We start from the raw sequence: 19,869 nt of genomic DNA, 5'->3' as shown, positions 1-19,869 counted from the left end.
GATTTTTTTGGACAAGCTGAACTCTTCATAGCCAGAAATGAACATTGAAATGTCTTTGCAGTTGGGAGCTTTCACTCTCCTCTGTCAGACCATGTTTGCCATGGTGTATTCTGGTCTCCAGTCTTCAGAAAGAATGTGCTCAACTCATGTCCTATATACTCTTTAGAAAACGAAGCCAACCCAGCTGGATGCTTATTTCCCTTCACCTTTGTCTGTCTGTACTCCTACTGCAGGAACCATTTGTGGTACTTAGTCCTTGTGCAGTGTGTGTTATAATGACACTGCTGCGTAATATACACAACGAAGAGCTTCCTTTATATGGCAGTAATAAAGTGTATAGGGCCCAAGTTTTGAAAATAGAATTGCCCCCACAGCATGCTTCCTAGTGAACACTTGGTTAGTTATTTTTTTGTCTGTGGCTGAACTGCCAGCATCTGGAAGTTGGGTCCTTTTCCAGTACTGATCTGGTTACTTGGAGTCTCTAGCTGCTTGGGTCTGCAGGAGCACTACTGCGTTAATGTAGTCAAGGTGTTAACAGCTGCATTCAATGTGAGTGATTAACAGGTGAAGCTGTGTCCTCCTTCGTGTGTGGCCCGGCTGCTTCTGCTGTAGATGTCTTGCACAACAGCAGAGCTCATTGGGATGACTAATAAAAGCCATAAAACACTGTGAGCCCTATCCCAGGTTCCAGCAGTTCTTGCATAGGAAACATTAAGAGAGCATGTGCAGTATCCCAACAACTTTTCTCAGTACCTGTCTAGTGGTTTAGTGCAGATCTGCTGACCTCTGGTCACTTCCTTTCTAACACTTCCTGAAATGATTTTCCAGTAGGAATTTTGTTGGTTCTTGATTCCTTTTCATTTCCCCTTGCTCTGCTCCTCTAATTGCCTCTGCTGACTCATCTTGTAAGCTCCTTCCAGCTTCCAGATATGTGAACTTTTTAAGCTCTCACTTGCTGCTTCCACTTTCATTTACACTACCTACATGCTCCTACAGTACTTATCAGCCAGACTACAGCAGTGTAAACTTTTTTTCATTAGGTTTAGTTTTTGCAGTGAAAAATGCCTTTGAAGGAAAAGATAGGCACTGTCATTAAAAACTTCTTGTTTTGCCACACACACAAAAATTAACAATAGCTTTTGCATTTTCCCTGTAGCATTACTTTTTGAAAGGCATGTTTCTTGCTTGCAGTCTATAGCACCTGCTTCACTTTTGATCTTAATTTGTCTGTCAATTTGAAGATGCTGCTATTCCCATTGAGCACTTAGAAGTTTTTGTTTCCTGTTCCTGAAAATTGCAGGGAATTTCATATACATCTGTGGTGACATATTATGACTTGAGAAATAACTAATCTGGCAGCATTAGCTGCTTGTACTGATGCTGACCTAGCTCAGGCACATCAATGTTTCTCTTGAGTGCTGCTGTGCAGAGAGACTGCATGCTGACTTTTAGAAATGTCTTCTTCATGCTCCCCATATTGCCAGTTCTGCTGATGAATTTATAGATGTGTTTTAATCACCTGCCATGGAGCAGGAGCAGAGGGGTCTATTGGGTTTTATGAGATGAAAAAGAACTTTTTTTTTTTTTTTTTTTTGACAAAGCAAAATATTTTAATAACCTTTGCAAGGGTGATGGATTTGGAATGCAGAAGAAAAGCCTAGGCAAAACCAAGGAAAATAATCCCCAAGTTCCTTAAATTTTCTGAGTCTTAATGTTATTTACAAAGCTGTATACTGCATAAGAATCACAGTAGACTTCTGTAACCAATTGCATCTGATTTCTAGGTTATCCCTTTAAAAGGGCTAAGCTTTGCAGTGCTGACAGCATGAGCACCAATACTTGGCTGCTCCTGAGTAGCATCTTCATGGCTATGTAAACTACAGTAAAACTCCATCTGCTCAGTGCATCCACAAGTTGCCATTTTTGTCAGCACTTCCTTGTGTGCAGCCACATTCTGTGCAGTGCAGGTAACACACACACACAAACCAGACAAAAGCTTCTGATTCAGTTCCCTAACCCACACTGATCCTCAGACTGGAGGTGTTTACTGCGCAGCCCCAGATATTTCAGTGGAGCAGCCCCTGATTTAGAGAGATTGAGAACTGGGTGTGATGGTTTCCTCTTCAGTTTCCACTAAGCAATGTGTGACAGTTCAATGCCATGCTGGTCAAAAAACTCCATGCTACTACTTATTGCCAGCCAGAGAAAATGGAATTTTGCAGAGTTCTGTTACCACAAATATAACTGTCAATATTGATGTGACTGAGCTGAGACTGAAGCCATAATTTATGATTCAAAAACTGGGAGTGAAATATCCAGAATTAGTGAATTACTCCACTGTAGCTATAGAGGGGATTTAACAAATGTAGAAGTAGAGCTATAATCCCCTTTACTATTGTACAGCTATATTAATTCTTAATCAGCAAATTAATTACCATAGAATGAAATATAGGATCTGTATCTGAGAGGAGATGGAAATTTAGGGTTGAGGCATGTTGGAAATAATAATGCTGGTTTTGGGGAAAAAAAAAATCAATTTATTTTTCTTCATTTCCTGATTAGACTGGAGGCCTCTATAAATATTTCAGAAATTGGAGCAGGGTTAAGGAATACTCTATAGAAAGTTTGCTAAGATCATCTCATATGGGATGAGTTGCGCGGCCTTGGTGACTGTGTTACAAAAGTGTGTTACATAATTCTCTGTAGATACCCACAGACTATTTATGGTTTCTGGAAACTTCATGTAATTTAGGCATAAATCTTGAAGTGTGTTTTATAGTTCCTCATTAATAATAGTTGAGAATTATGCTCATCTAAGGCAGCACGTATAAATCCTTAATGCTCAGACATTCATTATATGCCTGTGATGGGTAGAAGGTTGCCATAGGAAAATAAAAGCTAGTGATCCCAAAGCTTATTTTTATATATAATCTTTTTAGCAATTTGGAAACTTGCATTCATCCCCTAACACTTCTTCTTCTGTTCCCACATTTTTCCACTGAATCTAAGATAAAGTAGTGAAAAAAGTGAAAAAGTCAAGCCAGGATTGAGAAACCTATTATTGATGAAGTCTTAATTAAGTATGGCAGCACTTGATAAAACTGAATCCATCACTTTATGGGGGTTATAAAGCCAGGTATGTTTTTTGCAGGGACAAATTCCAAATCTTAATAGTGTTCACTTGTATGTGAAGATGGCTATAGCATAGTTGCAAGACGGTAGATGAAAGCTTAATATCTATATATGTTGGTTTTATACCTATGGAACAGGTGAAGGCAAAAGTTTTTTACTTTCCTGGCTCGAGCATAATCTTTTGTTGCCAACTAAAGGCATGTTTTAGCAGTTGCAAACTAGACTGTAAAATCATTTCTTTCAAATTGTATTCTAACTTGCCATCAGCTGAACTGGATGTGTAGAGCCATGAAAAAGCAAAAGTTTCAGTCTAAGAACAGAGTAAGAATGAGAGTGATGGGATTTTCTACATATTTGTGATTTCTTTCAGTGAGTATTGAAGTAAAATCTGGGCTGATACCTCACAATAAATGGATTTAAAAAGGTACATTTTTCTTCTAGAGACATGTGGTAGCCACATCTTTTTTTCTGTTCATGCAGTGAGTTGGGAAAAAACAAGAGTGGTGCCATGTACTGAACATGGAGTTTGGCTGGTACACATATTTACTGTTCCCTTGATGCAGGTGCAAAATGACTTGCACTGAAGAAATGGAGAAGAACAAGCCAGGGGTATGTTTTTCTGAAGCACACGTTTCCCATATAACTTCATGGATGTCTCAGAAGTTTCTGGAAACAGATTTGATACAGCTTTGAACCCTACAAAATACCGCATGTTCATGTTGTAGGATCAGCTGTGTCAAAGTTCCATCCCCTTTGACTGAATGTTTCATCTTGGACTTTCAGATCTGAAGTCTGGAATGAAAAAATTGTTCCTTACCTGGTATTTTATGGGTATCAGATGCATGTTTGCTTCAGCTGAAACTGTATATATAAAAGCCTCTGGGAAAAAAACAGACCTACAGCACTATTTTTTTGGTTTTATGGTGTTGCTCTGTTTTTAATCTTACAGAGCTCCTACTGAGTTTTGCCTTGAATGGTGTAAATAGAACCAATATTGATGGCCAAATCCAAGAAGGGAGCTTGTCTAAAACCAGTAGCAAGCAAGACTGATGCAGTGATGCAAATTTGTAATAACAAAACAGTCATCACCCAAACTCCAGCTCCTCTGTTTACTTGGCAGGCAGAATTTGGCAAGGCTCTGGAAGTGACCCAGCTGTGCTGCTTGGTGCCAACAAACTCTGCTCAGCCAGGTACTGGCACCTGCAGGATCTGCTGCAGGATCTCCTCTGAGCTGCCCAGAGCTGCACTGTTAGGGTCAAACCCATGCAGTGGGTTTGCAGCTGGGATGTCCTTTTAACACATTGCTGGAAGAGGTGACAATGTGCTGGCCGTGTTGTGTCATGTGCCAGTGTGCATGTTGAGGAACTGGACCTGTGCTAAATCATCTCTTCAGGCTTATGGTTTGTAGGTTTAAACCTTAACCTCATGAAGATTATTCTAAGGAAGGTATTGCAGGCGAGGATGGATGAGGGTGATCCCTGTGCTTGTTAAGCTGTCACGGTGCAGGAAGAAATTCAGGAATCATGGGTCTGGAAGGGGAAGAGGCAAAAGGAGTATTCTGGTAGGTTAAACAGGAGTGTGCCTGGGCTACTTGTGTCATGCAATCCAAGGAACATTTACATCATGTACTCGTTATAGCTAATATGGAAAGTTTAACTCCTTGGGAAGCAAGAGGCTGAAACCAAGTAATCTCCCAAGGTGGATGACCTAACTGCAAAGTGCTAATCAGGCTCTCCTTGGACAGATCATTTTCAGTAGTGTGGAACAGTGTCTCCTCTGCCTGTTTCTCAAGTCTTACTTTGCTTTGGATTTTCTTTTAATGTTGGCTTCTTAGAAAAGGGCTGGGGAGGAGGGGGGGAGGCTCAGCAGTTTGGCTACTAAAATAGGTTAAGAACAAAAAGACTACTAATTTTTTTCATTATGATAAAAAAAAATCTGTAGAGTGTGACACAGAAGTATTCTCATATATGTCTTTCACAATTTTCTATCTTTACAATGGCATTTGTGCCTTCCTTTAAGTTAGTCTCTATCCAGGGTATCAAAGAGCATGCAATGTAAATTATCTATTGAATAAATAGGTCCCCTGAAAAGCAAAGTGTAAAATACATTATGTTAGATTATGTTGCAGCTGTTTTATTTGCTGCTATTTATTGTGTGCATTCATCATGCCATCTTAAACTCACCAGGTTTTTTTGTAACCCAGGCATTAGAAGTTCTTCCACCCTGAAGTTAGAGGATGGATTTCCAGGCTGTCAGCTATGAACCAGTGACTCTCTAGTCTAAAAATTAGTCTTTGTTCAATCTCCTGTGTTATTTAAGTAAAATCACAAATTGAGGTTTTGCTGCTCTCTTTTTCTAATGATAATAATATTGAGGGCTAAAGAGCAGGGATCTGTCAGGCAGAGGACATCCTAGGAAAGCTTCTGCATGTCAGATGTGAACTTTGTGTAGCTCTTGGCAGGCAGTCACTCACATGAGCACTGGCAGTGAGTCTGGGCATATGTGCTTGAGTAACTCCTGCCCAGTGGGGATAGCACTTGACATTCATTCTGAAAGAGGACTTTTTTTTTTTCTTCTTTTTTTTTTTCAGAAATTCAGTAAAGCATGTGGGCTTTGAGGACATGACTGCTTTTCTTGGAATTAAGAGGATGTGATGAGTTGCAGGCTGACACTGTTTGGTCAGCTAACATTGTGTCTGCTGTTCATAATACTTACTGGATTTTTAAGTGCCAAGGCAATGTTGGTGGGAAAAGTAGTGATTAATTGTGGAGGGCTTGATTAATGGGAGCCTAACTGAGGGGAAGGGAGACTTGCCTGAGATTGCTGTCATCTGTTAATAAGACCAGGATGGTATCTCCACACTGCGGCAACTCTAAATTATTTAGTTACCACAGATGGACAGCCTGCCACTTGAGTCAAGGGGATTTGGCCAGAACCTTCCATTAGAGGTCTGGCTGTGTTTAAAGCCCAATGTAAGGCGTGTGCAGCAGGTGTGTCCATTTTCTTTTGCCTGGTGAGCTTTGGCCCTTTAGCAGCATGCTGGTTCCTCGGAGAGAACTGAACCACTCTGCGCTAGGAAGTGTGATTCTTATTTATGCCAAGTTTGCCACTCTGGGAATAGGGGCAGACAGACAGCTGACTGTAGATACGAGGTTTCTACCGCATTCTGTCCCTAGTTGAGGGGAAGTGCCCCTGAAAGATGCTCTTAATTTGTGCCAAATGACATCCATTCCTGAAGAATCATCCTTGAGCTAAGTATAGCTCCTTCACAGCATCCCTTCCGTCCTCCTGCCCAGCTCTAGCCAGGAGCTGAGGCCAGTGGACAAGGAGCCAGATAGCAACATCATTGGATGAATAACACTGGGATCCTCTTGATATAGCTGGGTTTCATCACAGCCTGGGTAGGCTGGGATAAAAAATGTGGTTCAGATAAAAAATAAAATTTGTATTTGATCAATAATGAAGAAACCTATCAGGACAGCATTGCTGTTGCTCTGTGGTATATATTGGCCAACCAATGGTACTGCAGGCTTGATGAGTATATTATTTTCAGATAGCTTTCAGTTTGTGCTTAATCTGCACCATTTTGTTAAAATTATATTTTATTCACTTATCGTAGGGATTGACCTTCATATGATACAGGAGAACTTGAGAGGAGAACCTTCTGTCTTCCCCAGGGCAGGGCCTGGCTGAGCTCCCTGTGGGCTGGCAGAAAACTCCTATTCCTGCACTCAGGAAGGGCAGAAGCAGAAGATGTGCAAAAGGAAGGACCAGAGATACAAGAAGGTCAATGTGTTTTGGACATTTACTATGGGTCTATAAGACCATATCATCTGTGAGATTTATTTCCAATTAAAATACAGAAATGGTTCCACTTGCGTGTATGTTAGAAGCAAGTCACAAATTTTAATGGGCTAGAAACTCAGTTGATACAAATTGCAACAGCTCCACTGAAACCAGCAGAGTTGTGTGAATTCATCCCACCACAAGTTTTGCACCAGTATGTTTTAAATAGATCCCAAAGTGGCTGTCAGTTTGCCTGTCCTGAAAGCTAAGCTAATCTAACCAGAAAGGTCCAGAAAGGTCTACTAGCTAACAAGGAACAAATAATGAATATTTTATACATCTCCTGGTTCTTGAATTTGGTGTAATTGTTATTACATCAGGTGAGAGGCAGGTTTATATTCAATACAAGGTGGCTTCCAGTAGATGTCCTTTATTCTTTCCATGGCTGTCACACCAGCAGAGCAGAGGAGCAGTTATGGCCTTGGTTGTCACCTGGACTTCCAGAGTGCCACGTGTGCTAGCCAGGCATGGGCTAGGGAGAATGGCAATCACCAGGCTAGTCCCGTGACCTCAAAGCAGAGTGGGGTTTTTTCACTGTCAGCCTAAAGGCATTGCTTTTGGTCCATTTTGCTTGGTGGCTGGCATTAACAAAGATAAATTGCATAGGATGAGCATTTTGCTTAGGTAAATATTCATCCAGCTAGTTGCTGCTATAAAAATTTCAGTGTATCTCTGTGAGGATGAGGAGATCTATTTCGGGAGATCTCTATTTATTTATTTCTATTTATTGTCTGATGGCTTCTTTCATCTTTCTCTTGTTACAGTGGACTATTAACATGGTGTAGTTTTGAACAGAACCTACTTTCTTTATCTAAGTATGTATTCTGAGGCACCTTTACAAGAAGTAGAATGGTTGCACTGGAAAAGGGTTTTTACCTTGAGAGCTCAGCGGCAGAAGGTTTTTACTGTGGAACAGTGAGAGAGCTTGATACTGTCTAAACCTATAATCTTTTAATGTGCTAAATCTCTGTTACCTAAACTCAGCCTTTTTATATTATCGTAAGCCTGTCATAACTTGCAGATGTAGACTGGTAAATAGTGCATCTTACGTTTAGTAAATAGGAAAAAATCCATTAAACCTTCTTTATAGAATTTTTTCCACTAGAGTGCTTAAGCTTATTGGAAAAATCGAAGATGGCATAAACTGTCAAGTGCCAAGACACAGCTAAGACAGTACAGCTTTTTCCTGGGGTTGAATATTCAAGAACATTGTAGCCTTTCTGCTTAAACTCTCAAACTGATGCAGGCAAAGTAAATATTAGGTTTGTGCTCATTTCTTTTATTTGCACATCAGGTATCAAAGGCTCTTGACAGGGGGTTTTTTGGCGAGCCTGATAACCAGGTTTGCTTTCCAAGGCTGTAGAGAAATATCCTTTGGCATAGTAGACGAGATGACCTAATGCTCATAGTTGTTCCTTTCTACATCTGCTCTACTTCTGCTAAAGACTGTAGCACTGTAGTTTTGACTGACTGAAATCCTGTTGTTGCTATTACTTCTTGACTACTGAAGTTAAAGATGCTTGCCCATAACAAAATAAATGTCTTGTATTTGAAATTCAGAAGCATTTGTCAAAGCTTTATCAGTTTTGGTGTCTGTGGGACACGTTCTCAAAGGATCTAACAAACCTCTCATGAAACTTGTGTGTGAGACACTAAGGGGTAACCTGCTCCTTGAACACAATCTCATGGTAGTGAGTGTTTCTCTTTTGAGAAAAGGGACCTATTTTGCATATTTTTCCCACCTATTTTACTAGGTGAGAAAAATTATTAATCTCTCTTTTCTCTCTTCAGGAGTGCTATAAATGCACCAAACATTGAAGTTTTTTTTATACCTTGTAATGACAAATGGTCCACGTTTCAGTCCTTCTTTTAAAAGCAGGAATTATGAAAGGCATTTCTTCAGGAAATTGGCTTTCTCCTCATTAAGTTAATCTTTTGCCCCAGAACATAAGAGTATTCCACACAATCACAATTGCTGAAACATGCTCTCACCATAAAGTCATTAACAAAGGCAGCTAAGTAAGACATACCATTAGAATCATTTCCTAGTGACAAGGTATAAAATTATTCTGACATCTCATCTCTTAAGCTGAAATCTGTTCTCATTTGGTGTTTCATTATCAAGATAAGAATTCAAATAATAAAGCCAGAGTTTAGCAAATTTGTTTCTGATCTAGAAGCAGTGTTCCTACTGCATGATGGTATCTGCTGTAGTCTTCAGAAGTAAGGCAACAGCAGAAGAGTGGCAGTAAATAAAAATGTGAGTAAAATTCTTATGGATATTATTCTAAAACGTATGAACTAGATAAATGAAAAATTGCAAAAAATAGAAGTGGATAAGCACCATTTACCTTGGCTGTCACCAGACCACAGTATCATACCCTAATTCACTGTCTCTGCAATAGCATCACTTAGGACTCTGATCTTTTCCTTCTCAATGAATGAAAACTTTTCCTTTTAAAAATGATAACAAATTTGATATTTCTGTGTACAAAACCAACAAAGACATAATATCTGACTTTGTATCTGATCAGAGACCAAGCCAGAGTCTTTAAGTAGCGGGCAGAGTAGACAGATCCTCTGTTTTATGGTTTTGCTTTCTATTTTTTTCAATTTCGAGGACAAGGGAGGCATATTTTGCGTATAATGCTCTGCATTATTTTGTAAGCAATTTTTGCACGTGTTTATTTCCTTTGCTTCAGTTATCAGCAAACAAGTGGAAAGCTAAGTACTGCTATGTAGAGGCCACTGGTAAATGCTTTGCCAAAGCCTTGTCACTGTGAGGAAATGATAATGCCAATTGTCAGATAAAATCTCTTTCTTATAATAGCATTTCAGTTTAGCAGAAGGGAGCTTGTCCTGCTGCAGGAGGATAACAGGAGCATGCATGTTTCTGGAAGGTTTCTCCCAGCAATGCTGCCATCCCATGCTTTGGGATGTGTTGCAGAGGTCTCCCAACACACCAGCTCGATTCCTCAAGGATGTGTTCTGAGAGGCACGTGTGGCTTCTGATCACTGTGGGCATTGCCAGCCCATACCTCCAGCAGCTGGGAATCGCCACATTTTACTTCCCAGTATGCACATCTAGCCTATAATTTAGAAGAGGAAATACTTTCTCTGAATCTTATGTCTATCCATAAGATTTTGCATCACAAAATGGCAGGGCTGTCCTGTTTTGGCCATCAGTGATGAAGAGGAAATTTGTTCAGGGTCACTGTGTTGATATTTGAAAACTAAAGGTAAGAAGACAGAAACACCATCTGCATGGCTTGGGGTTGGTTCTTGCAGAATATTTGCATGGCTGGAGAATTATTTGTAGAGTTTGGGCATTTGCAGTCTTGTAAGCACAGCATTTCATCATAGATTGGGAAGTAATTGCTAGCAAGTATAAATTAGTCAATCTTGAACAGATAGAAAATAAAGACAGAAAAAGAAAAAAAAACAGACAAGAAAATAAAGAGAGGCTGAATGTAGTCAGGCATTAAAAGAAGGGCAGAGAAAGATCAAAACCAACATGAAGAATGACAGTCAATGGAATAAGGACATATCAACAAATATATAATCAGTGATTTCATATTTATAACTTCTGAGTTTTCTTCCTTGGTTTCCTATGTTTCTTTTACTTCCATTTTGATCTCAGAAATATTGTGGTAGCATGGAAATCCACTTGTGTGCAAGAGAGAATGTCTGAAGCTAAGATTGCAAGTATTTTGAGGCTGACCCTATGTCTATTAGCCTTGACTGAGCCAAGCTCAATGAATAAATAACAATAGTGTGTCTTAAGGAAATTGACTTGGAAATAAGTATTCAATGGAGGAAAGTACCGATAATTCGGTGCAACATTTGTGTGAAATATTTGCAGAGTATTATTCAAACATATATTGAGATACTGAATAAGGAAAACATTTATCCATAATAAGTATTTGATAAAAATATTGCCCAGATTTGCAATGAATAATTCAGTCTGCATTAGTAACATGTGCATGACTGTGCACATTATTCACATCTTTATAAATGTCATAGTAAATTGATACAGGTTAATAGGCACTTATATCCTTTTCTGTGTAGAATGTTATTAGGTCCCATTTTTCAGAGAAGCTGAGCCACCCAGAAGTTGAATATGATAATGAGCTGCAGATATGAAATGTGTGTGTAAATCAGACCATGGCAACATTAGTCACAGGGAGGCTGTTTGGGACTGGCATGGAAGGATAAAGCAGCAGCCAGAACCAGAAGCATATTCTGCAGGCCTCTGCAGAATTACCCACGTATGCATTTTACCCTAAATATTCTTTTCTTCTCAGTACAAAAGACATGTTTAGAATGGATACAATTAAGTGTTTAAAAGCTGATTAAAAACTGAACAGATTGCTGATGGAAATACCAAAAGATGAGTAAGACTCATTACTGGACACTGTGGTGAAAGATGACAAAGCCTTGTGAAACAAAGACACAATAATCTAGAATCTTCACTGCAAAAAGACCTCCTTACCATGTTTCTACCTCTAGTTTGTTATAATTGACATTTGGGCAGCCAGTGGGAATTGAGCAATATCCCATTGTTAAGCTTTGGTCAGGCATTGGGAAAAAACATGCTCTAAGCCACAGAGATATGAGGCACATATAAGAGAAATGAGAAAAACAGATTGTGGAACATTAATACTATTTTCTCTACGTTTAGTTTTTTGTGCTGCTCCAGAAAGCTTGTCATTCCAATGCAAACAGGAGTCATTTGCTACCATAAAATGTGTGGTTTCTGAGAGGGTTTACAGCTGAGCTCACTCGGTTATTCACCCTTTGATTTCAAAGAACTCTTTAGACTGTATCAACCCCTGTGTCTGGTTAAAATGTTGTGTGTGTTGTAAAGCAGTTTTGATAACACAGCAATAATATTGCCATAACCAACAGACATTGTTAGCAGGTCGTTAGGAAAGCATTGTATCTATTTATATCACACTCCTTATCTTTACACGCATCCTATTATTTCTGTACATTGAGCCAGCCAGTGACCCTAGAGCAGTGATGTCTGCCTGACTAGATTGTGCTAATAAAACATTAGTAATTTTTATCAGGAGGCCATGACTTTAAGTCTGCTAAAGCAAAGCAGGGAACTGTAGCTCAGTCCCCCAAGAGCAGAAAACCACAATGATAGCAGGGTCTTGAAGGTACGGGCACAGGACCTTACCAGAAGCCTTAAGCACAAATCACAAGTAGGAAATTACTGATCGCAAGAGAAATGCAATCTTTAGAGCTGAACAGAAGCAGTTTTAGGGCCTAAATGGGACATGTGTTGTGTTGCATAACAGCCAATTGCAGCTGGCTGGCAGCACAGGTAGAGGCTTCTTTAGATGGTACACAAGATTGCAACAAAACTGACTAGTTGCACAGGAATCTTGCTTCAGAATTGGGTATGTGAATTGATCACACTGATATCCTGTATTGATCCATATGTAAATATTCTTTCATCATCATATTTACTCTAGTCTTGTAGTGTTTGTGTTTGGTGTGAGGCTTTGGCTGTGATTTGGACACAACACACAGAAAGCTGTACATTTTGGCTCTCCTGGGAAAGAAACCTCAACATCAACTGCTGTGTTTCTTAAGACAACTTTGCTTTATACAAAGCTTGCAGATTCTGTATGGCCAATTCAAGCATAATCTGGTATTGTAAATCTCTAGAAAAGGCTTCAAGAGCTATATATCTTTAGACAAAAAATGCAGGCTGAGAACCTATACTGACTTTGCAGGAACCAAATTATAATCTTGTGACTGATCTTTAAGCTAAAGAGAACTGATTTGCCTTGCCTGCCTTCTATTATTTTTTGCAGACATAGGCTGGTAGAGCAAATAAATAAATGATGTTTACACAAAGCTGTACTAGAATCATGTACGTTTTATAATATGGTCACACCTGAACACCGTGATGATGTTGAGTATGTAAATTAAAGATGTTCCTAGTACATAAAAAGATGCTGCCTGCTGTAAGTTACAAAGCTGAAATACTGAGTTGTTAACCCTACCATGCAGTGCAGTTTTTATGCAGCCTCCCTCCAGAAGACTGTGGTAAATGTGAATGATCAGCCATGAATCCAGACAGTGGATATCCTGCAAAAAGAGATTTTGAGCCAGCATTTTTTTTGTCTGCAGACAGCTCTGAAAAACAGTTTTGGTGCAATGATTCCTTAGTGCAGTCATTTGGTATCAGGCTGGTGGAACAGCTCCAGGACCTCCTTTTCCTAACAAGGTAAATAGGGAGCTTGAGAAGGAAAATGTGTGGGATCCTCATTTGCTGTACATTGACAGTGTGCATCAGCTGGGGGCCATGGGCACCTCCCCTGGCATCACACTGGATGGTTAAGGCAAATATACTTTCCTTCTCCTCCTCTGGGACAGAAGTTCCAGCCCACAGAAACAGCATAACTTCGTTCTTCAGCTCATCTTCTTGTCAGTGCTAGAGGCATTCCTCTTTCATTTTGAAACCTTCTTATCACTTTTCCAGGTTTGACCCACTTTTTTTTTTTTTTTTTTAATTTTTAAAAGTTAGTGTTACAGTGATGTTGTAAATGAGTTGCCCTTAAACACTCTCTTAGAGATACCTTCCAAGAGGCGTTTTCTCCTGTCTACACAAGTGCTCGGTTGTAGGAAGTCATTGATCTCTGCTCTGCCAAATCTGAGCATCTCCCATAAGGATTCAGTTTCAAACAAGCAAAATCCTTTCCACTTTCCTGTTGTCTTGATAAGCTTGCTGCATGGCCTCTGCCTTCCCTTCCCTCAGCACACTTCATTTTGGAAAGCTTTGCTTGGAAGTACCTGGCTTCCTCTGAGGAGCAGGAGTGCTTTGCTCTTCCCCTCACTCTAGGAAAATACAAGGTGCTATTGGAAACCCTCAGGTATAAATAGCTGCAGACTCCACGCTGAGACAGAAGGACAGAGTGACTTCAGGCCAAGCTCTGGGGCAGCTCACACTGTGGGACTGAGCAGGTCTAATTCTTCAACATGAGGTTACAAAGTCGAAGTCACAGTTCTGTGTGTGATTTTACTACTAACACTTCGGTAAGCGATGGTTTAAGTCATTTCAGATATAACAGTTGTAGATTGTGTGATATCAAAGCATAAATGCATATATTTTGCTGAATGTCTGAGCAGTTATATTTTAAATATATATTTTCCACTATATTTTCTCTTGTGGGGGTATTTGTGCAATGATTACATGGACTGGTATGTACTAAAAAGACCTCACTTAATGTCCTTTTTCAGCTTGAGAAAATATGTTTAAACATTATTCTAGCCAGAGATAGTTCTTTATTTCACTGAAGCAAATCCAATCTGTTCAGGCTGTTAAAAACAAACAACAAAAAAACCCAGCCTGGCAGATTCAGCAAAAACTTAACAGCCTTAAATGATGCATTAGCCAAGACTTCATTGCTTTTATCAGGTATAGCATGGTGTGTTCTAACTATTTGCAAAACTCATCTTCAGTTATCAAGCTAATAGATTGGAGGCCCATTTGGCCAAACCCCTGCACTCATTTTGGCTTCTCTGAGATACACAGCCCCTTGGCAGTACTGCTGGCATGTCAGGGCTGATAGCCCAGAGCTGGGGTGGTGCCTCCTGCTCCTGAGGAGGGATGTGATGTTAGAAATCACAAGTGACATTGGATTGAGCATTGTATTTTATTAATTAAAAAAAAAAAAAAAAAGGAAAATCCTTTTTTATTTGAAGCTCAGCTTTTGCAGATCACTAATATAAAATGACAAAAAGCTACCAGAAAAACATTGTGAGCCTTGGGTTAGAAGACAAGAAGTGTAATTACTGATGCACACAACAAGCTATTGCATGTGTGGAGAAACTGTGATCCTGGCATTGATTTTTCCATTACTGTGTCAAACTCCATGTGTGAAGCATTAACAGTGCTTCAGCAGGCGTATGTGAAAATCTGTCATTTGCTACAGCTGCTTCAGTGTCTGCCCCATATCAGCCCCAAAATCTTCCCCATATCCCCACTGGGTATTTCAGCACTGTGAGAAATGATCACTCTTGACACCTGGGAGAGATGGGTGAGGGCAGCGCATCCTATTTGCAAGATTGCACCTGCCACAGCAGGGGTGATGCAGGGAGGGGAGTCAGTTTTTTGCAAAGTGAACAGAAATTAAAGGAGTAATTTTAAGCCCTGAGGAGAGGAGCTGCCAGCATGTGTGGGCCCATGTGCATGGGTGCTGCAGTGGGAGCCAGCAGCCAGGGAACAACCTCCTCTGGTCGGGGTTGGTTGAAGCACTCTGTATTGTCCTCTGATTGGAGGCAGACATAAAAAAAGCCTTTCTGTTTTGAAACGCCACCACAAGAGGTGGTGCCAGATGCTGTGGTTGGAGTGGTGGTACGAGGTGTGGGGGTGAGGGTGCATTAGGATCAATGCAGTGTTTGGATGAACTCAGAAATAATGATTGTGTACCAGCTTTACATCTGCTCAGTCTGGAAAAACTGATCCAAGATCAAGAGGTTACATGCAAGAAGATAGTAAGCAAAGGACAGAGTGGAACTGGAAGAGAAGGGGGTAGGATCTGGGGAGTGAGAGTGGGTAGTAAGGTAAGTTGTCACAGAAGTAGTGCAGTGTTTCTCTGATGTGTTAGGGGGAAAAAACCAAAACAAAACAGTGAAAATCTATTGACATTTTAAATCATGGGGTCAGGTCTCTAGTTTTGTTGCTGTTTTTTGTATTGCTAACTGTAGCAAAAAGGTCCACATGACATCTGAGGATTATCCTTACAAAGCGCAAGAACAAGCTCCAACCCAGGGGCCTGGAAAACTAAACACCTCCTCCCTGGTTTTCCTTAGCAAGCAAAATTTCTCCACCCATAAATGCTCTGACACTGCCTGAACAAAGTCGCTGGCAGTAGCAGAAAGGGAACACAGGAACATTTTTGCTTCATTCCCTAGCACTTAGAGATAAAAGAGTAATATTTATCTGCACCCTCAAATTCATTTTATCTTGTACAATACTCCATCCAATTTGTACTCCTCCTTTCTCCCCCCTCGGGAAGAACATGCTCCAAAATCCATTCTGTAACAGTCATGCTGCCAGCTGAACCCTTCTCCTGGTCAGGGAGCATGGTGTCCCTGTCAGCCTGGCTCCATGGGACTCACCTCCCTGCACCTGCCTGGAGCTACCACAGTGTTACTGCAGCACTAGGGGCAGGGAGGTGGGAGAGGCAGCCCCACCATCACTCTCAATGATTGGCTCTCCCTGTTCACTTGGGCTGGATCACGTCTCACAGGGGAGAACCTCAGAGTTGTTCTTGTACTTACAAATGGTGCTGCTCCACCAGCATCCTGAAGATCAAAGTCCTCCACCTGACTACTGAAGATGTGTGGTTTTGAAAGCCAGCAGCTGCCCTGCCATATTCATATTTCCCCATAACCCATGCTCAGAACACCTCGAGGTTGGCCAGGAGGTATTCTGATCTTTACAGCTACTTCCCAGCCTGACCTCTCTGTTGAAAGGCCAGTGGCAGAATTAGCAGTTAATTTCAGGTCTAGTGGTGGTTTTATGTAATGAGGCTGCTTGTCCACTGGGAACATGAGTCGATCCCAAGATAAAGATGCTGGGCACTGAAAAGACTGTGCAGAATGCCAGTTTTCAATCAATACTGCCCTAAGCTGAAGATGAACCCATCTGTCAGAGATGAGAAGCTCTGCAGAGTTCTCATTTACAATTCCCTTTGGCATGTCGAATCCCTACCAACGGCAAATCCCTTCTTTCCGAGGATTGTTATGAAGCAAACTCCATATATTTAGGTCATGACCCTTTGTTTGATTTTTCAGAGAATTATGACCTACTTTGTGGCAAGGCTTTGTGCTTGTTTTTAGCTCTTTGGATAGAGAAACTAGTAAGCAGAGTACCAGAGGACAAGTATTTAGTTTTAATACTAGCCTCTCAGTGTAACCAACCATAAAATATTTAGGGTTCTTCCTTGTAAATCTACCACCTACTAGTTCTGAATCTGCTGCTTTTTCTTCTGACCTTGAAGTCTCACTGATACCTCACTCCAAAGTATTATGTGAAATTCTGCCCAAAATGAATCTCTGGCCTAAAACATAGTGAAGAATTTATAGCTTAGAAAAATGCTTACTAAACTGATCTTAGCATTACCATATCTACTAGAATAAAGGAAAAAAAAAAAAAGAATTTCTACCACTGTCCTCCCCCGCTTAATCCACCTTCCTCTATACTAATCTGAAGATGAGACTGTGAATGGTCTATATGGAGGCCAGGGCTCAATGGCAGTTTGTTTAGCATCTGTCCTAGATCCTCAGCTGATACAGCTCATGTATATTTTGAAGCTCATCACACCAGCAGCAAATTTGGTTCATGAACAATAAATATTTACTTCTATAAGGCCCTATTCAACTTTAACAAAACATCATTTTCAATTCCAGCTCTTGTTCCTGTTTAAATCCACATAAGCAAATAAAAGTATGGTACAGCAGAACAGGCCAACATAGCAGAGTTTTGAAGCCATGTTTTGATTTTTACTGGAAAAGCAATATATTGCTGATGCTGGACTTTAACCAGGTCAGACTGAAGTTTCCAAAAATTATACATGCCCCATTCCTAAAACAAAAGATCTGCTGATTGTGCTATAACACAAAGTGCATTTCTGAGGAGTGTGGTAAAGGGGAAGGTAAGCAGAATGTGAGGTAACTGAAGACCTGATAGAGCCAGAGCCCTAAAGACCTTACTTCACTGCAACAGTTTCTGACCTTCACTTTTCTTTGTCCAAGTGGAGACTCCAAGAAAAGCTGTAATGCATTTATCCAATAAGCTTGCCATAGAAGCCAGGCAGTGAAGAAGTGCTCGGTTGGGCCTGCCTTTGCCAAAAGGTAAGAGGATCTCAGGTTGTTTACTAGAAGGTATTGCACAACTTGCAACACAATTTAAAAACCAGAGTGGCAGGCTCTATGGGAGCCATACTGGATAGCACTTCCCCTGCTGCCTGGGCCAAAGGCTTGCATAAAAACAGGAAATATAATGTTTTTTTTCTGTGCTAGTATTTGAAATGTAAACTTCATTAAAATAGCATCTACCATATTTTTTTTTCGAGTTAAGTATGTGATTTTGAATTTCTAAGATACAAAGAAAAAAAAAAGGACTACCTTATTTTATTGACATATATTGTTCTGTTAATTTTAGATTTTGTGGCACTCAGCTGGTAAACCATTTCACACATTCAGGTAACCACTTGATACATTTGCACATAAGTAACCACCAGGACACACAGGCTCACTTTATCCCTCTTCCATGCAGTGCCAATAAGCTCTGGTGAAATGGATGCAATTCCTCCAACGTGAGATGGGTTACTCTCATCTTCACACCACACAGACGCAGCAACAGGGCAATGCTGTCACTGGTTTGTTTTAAACACTTTATTCTGCTTAGAGTCTTCAAATTTTTGTTATTTGACTCAATAAATGTTTGATGGTCTCAGTGTAGCATCTAGTGGAGAAAGGGTAAATAACAGAAAAAAAAACAAAGCGGAACCGTGCCATTAACCCTTGTGCAGGGCAGGGAGGAAGATGTGAACTGCTGGGGTGTGGGAAGAATCGCTTCCCCAGCAAATCATCCAGCAAAACACTGCGGGGGTTGCTCTGGAGTGGCTGCAGTTAACTGGCTACAATGCAGGGTTTATAATGCTGGCAGGGCAGGAGAATATCACTGGCTTCAATTCAGCTCAGGAAGATCTCTGTGTCCAAGGTCTGCAACTGCTATGAAAGCAAATTGTCCTTTAGAAACTTCCCTGCTTAGTTTTAAATTTGCTCTCCCTCCAGCAGCTGTGTTTCACTTCTGGCTTACCAGCAGTTTTGCATCTCTTCCATTTGTCCTAATGCTGTTTCTAGTCTAGCTATAGAGACAGAGCCACTGTTCCCCAGATTCTGTCCAGTCCTCCTCCCTGAACACCCCGAGTGGTGTGGGTGTTCCTGCAGCGCGTGGTTCCACTGGGAACATCACAGCCAGATCTGGCTCAGGGTGGACTTGGCTCATATGCTGGGCTCGGTCAAGTTGTGAATGCACAAGCAAAGCAGGGATTGTTCCTGCTGCCTTTCCACAGATTTGATCTGGGATTCAGGGGCTTAGCTTTCAAGACATCAAATCTTGGCACGTTCTGAAAATCAGAGTCTTCTGCAAAAAAAAAAAAACAAAAAAAAAACCAACCTTATTTTTTTGGCCTTTTTTTTTATTTTCTGAATGTCATTATTATTTCCTGTTTAAAAACAAACTGGAATATCTGTGGCAAAAGAGAAGAAAGGTTAATTTTCAAAAACCATGAACCAGATTAAGGAATAGAAGGCTTGTTTTCTATTTATTTTTTTAAACTTTACTGGGACTTTCTGTGTGCTTAATGTCTGCAGTATTTCATGAGGAGGTGAACAAAGAAGCACAAATTCCTACACCAGAATCTGCCTCTAGGCACAGTTCACAGTGGAAAACCCTCCAGAAGAACTGCTGCTAGAGGTGGGATATAGCTATGAAATTAAAGATGGGATTGCAGAGCCAGTTCCTTATGATATGGCATAGAAATGTGCTGCTTTGGGCAGGAATACAATGCAGAGGTTAAGTATATCTCTAATTTAGAGTACTTCTAGCGAACTCTGTGATTAATCCAAAACTATCCAAGATACAATTTTTTTGCACTTCCTGGAGAGACTGTATGTTGCCACTGATCTGCACTAGCTAGCAATTTCAGGAGCATCTGCATCAGCCTGATGGCACTAACCAGTGTGTAGCAGGGGAGTTGAGGGTTACCTATGCAGTATTTGTCCTTTCTGAATCTCAGCAAGATAGAGACGTGTTCAGATCTGTTTACTCCTTCATCCCTATTAGCCAACCACAGGGTG

The sequence above is a fragment of the Calypte anna genome, chromosome 7 (assembly GCF_003957555.1).
Source record: "Calypte anna isolate BGI_N300 chromosome 7, bCalAnn1_v1.p, whole genome shotgun sequence".
NCBI lineage: Eukaryota > Metazoa > Chordata > Aves > Apodiformes > Trochilidae > Calypte > Calypte anna.
Note: the sequence above shows the minus strand (reverse complement) of the source record.